Raw genomic sequence first — 2992 nt, forward strand, 5'->3', positions numbered from 1 at the left:
CCTTTTTCCTGCCAGAAGGCTTCCTATTTTTGATAATTCTCAATTTAAATTATTCTAGAGTTTGTGGAGAATTTCTTTTTCCTTTGGAAGATTTTGGAGCATTTGTTTGTGTTTCCTCTTCTATCTCCTCTATTTTGCTCCATAAAATGTGTCCAAAATCACTCCCTTCTTCTTGCTTTTCTTGGTGTTTGGAGGCTTTTGCACTTCTGTACTGTTTTCCATCTCTATCTGAATGTGGAGGACTGGCTCTTAGTGTATCTGTCTGATGGTCCAAGGCTTTAGCCCTAGGCAAATTGTCCATTCTCCTCAGTTGCTCTATCTTCCCAGGGAATCCCAGGGCCTGCTCTCTCTTGTCTGCAGGCCATTTGGGAGTTACTGCTCTCAGTTCCCTCCAGTTGCTTCTCTGCTGCCTTACTGTCAGGCTCTGAACCTGGCACAGCACTATCCACAAGATACCTCAGTGCCTTTGCCAGCCCTGAGGTTCCTGTCCTTTCAGAGGGCCCTGCACTCTAAGAGGAGAGGGGTCCTGGCCTCCTTGAGCTCTGAGGGCTCCTGATGGGATTAGGTTCAGCTGGGTTGGTCTGGATGTGCCCTGAGTCAAAAACCTCAGGTGAGACTCATTTGGAAGGACCAAGCCAGGAGGCTACATGCTCCCCCCTTATCTCTCAGGCTGCTTCCCTGCCATCTGTGTTGAACACCCCGAGACTGGCCCAGGTTGCTTTCAAGGTGCACCCTTCAGAACAGCTGGCCCTGAGGCCCTTTTGCTGACCCTGAGGTTCCCGCTGCTGCTGTGGGCTCAGTGCTCTGGGTGGGGGGGGGGGGTCCTGGGACCTTCCTTCTGCCTTCCCCTTAGACCTGAGCAATCTAGGATTCTGGCTTTTGGGGGGGCATACCTTTTGATCCAACTCCAGGAGGGTTCCCTGGCTCTGTCCTGTTGTTAAGTTTGAATTTCAGTCCCCTAGGAGCATTCAGTTTGTGATCAGTAAGGAAGGGTTTTCAGAGGTCTGAACTTTTGCTGCCTCTAAGCTGCCATCTTGACCGGACATCCCAACCTTTATAATAATTTTTTTTTCCCTTCCAGGGGATAGGATGAAGTATATAAGAACTTTGCCATCCTACTTTCTAACAGATTTTATTCTTTTTTTAAATTGCATATCACTCCTTTATTAAAATGAACAACAAAAAAATGGGGGCAGGATGGGCAAGGTTAGTACTTGTGCTAAAACTCATGAGGACCATGGTGGCAGGTCTGTGTGGCTAGAAGGCAATGGGATAAGGAGACACATTTTGACATGAATTAGGGGCATTTCACTGCCACAGAGGAGAGATGGGGCTATAAAATGTATAGTGGGGTGGACTCAACCACTATTTAGACATCAGGAACTCCTCTGCCCTCTGGTGCAGCTTGAGTTCTCTGATGATGACTCTGTGGGACAGTTTAATTTCAAGAACCATTAAAAACAACTAGTCTAGTAAAGGCTTTTGTGAAAATAAAGACAACAAATAAACATAAGCACATAATCTCAACCTCCCGGATCTATTTTTCTTGTGTTAGGGGGGAAAATGATGAATAGTTAGATTGTCATTGTTTGTTAAATGATAGCTTACTACAACAGCCCTGAGAGGGCTGCCCTACTGGCAGAACTGGATCGTGGGAATAACTGGAAGCACTGCTTCTTTCAACTCCCCACATTGATCAGTGCTTACCATGTCCCCCTCCTTAAGCCCCAACCAGGTCCTTATTGTGCCAAACCACACAGCAGGCATTTTGACTAAAGTGGTTGACGGGAGGGTCCACAGGAGAGACAGGAACTGGTTTGAAATAGTAAAGAAATGAGCTAAGGAATCATCAGTCCACCACCTGCAGCTCTATGTGGATCCCTAAGGTGAAGGTCAGTGTGTGGAGCAGGCAGGGGAGAGATGTGGCAGGGAAGGACTGGCTACTGTTGCCATGTAGCTTGCTTTTCACTTCTTGGCCTTGCCTTGGGCCGCCATAGCCTCCCTGGCTTTCCCCACAGTCTCTTCATCCCCAAGGAACTGCATGGGCTTGATGGGTTTCAGATTCCCGTCATGTCACTAGGTAAGTTCAGCTTCATTATTGCTTCTTCAGACAGCCTCTCAAGATGTTTGACAATCCTGCGAAGGCTATTGCCAGGCACTGCAGTCAGAACACATTTCCTTCCTGGATCTGAGAGATGATTTCCTCATTCCAGAAGGGTAGAACCCGGACAACGGTGTCTTTCAGGCTCTCACAGGAGGGTGAATGATCCTCAGTAAGATACGCATAGTGCTGGTATTTGTCGATGTTGAAGAAGGGGTGGTTGGCCTCCATTCAAGGTGGTGAGATATCAGAAGATCATCACCAGATTTTGACCCAGGGCCTTACTACTGCTTTATTGAGGTCTGTCAGACCTCCATAATGCCGTTCACTGAGGCGCCAGGTCCTCCCTCCAGGCAACCATATCCTCTCAGTGGCATCTAATACTATCCAAAGGGTACAAATTGCTCTCATCTAGAGAGAGGGGAAGCAGATATCAAATTCATAGCCAGCATCTCACAGTGCTTGACCACTGCACTGGGCCTCTCAGGACCCCACTGGACTCAGGTCCGTTTTGCACCAGATGCTGAAGAGGTTCTCCAGGTTCCAGGCGCTCTCTCTGTGGTGGATCAACAGGAGCTTGTAGGCAGCCATGGGTGAGGGGAGTACAGAAGACAGTGCGGATGGGACAGGTGAGCACTGAGATTCAGGTCACCTAACAGATTTATTCTTGAGATGCTTTCAGTGAACCTACAGAACAAAAGCTTAAATCCATATACTGTACTTTATCATTTTGCTTTAAAACATTTATACTTAATAAACAATAAATTAGATGGTCATTTCCATATAAATATATATATATATATATATATATATATATATATATATATGAACATAAGAAGAGAAGCTACAAATGTTAATTTATACAGCTGGCTTTTTTGTTTAAATATGCAA

At 46.2% G+C, this 2992-nt stretch overlaps 1 pseudogene; it reads right to left on the reverse strand.

Annotated features, from left to right (window-relative positions):
- Positions 1–1965: 1965 nt before the first annotated feature.
- Positions 1966–2692, reverse strand: LOC100032123 (phosphoglycerate mutase 1-like; annotated as a pseudogene).
- Positions 2693–2992: the final 300 nt, after the last annotated feature.

The sequence above is a fragment of the Monodelphis domestica genome, chromosome 1 (assembly GCF_027887165.1).
Source record: "Monodelphis domestica isolate mMonDom1 chromosome 1, mMonDom1.pri, whole genome shotgun sequence".
Lineage (NCBI taxonomy): Eukaryota > Metazoa > Chordata > Mammalia > Didelphimorphia > Didelphidae > Monodelphis > Monodelphis domestica.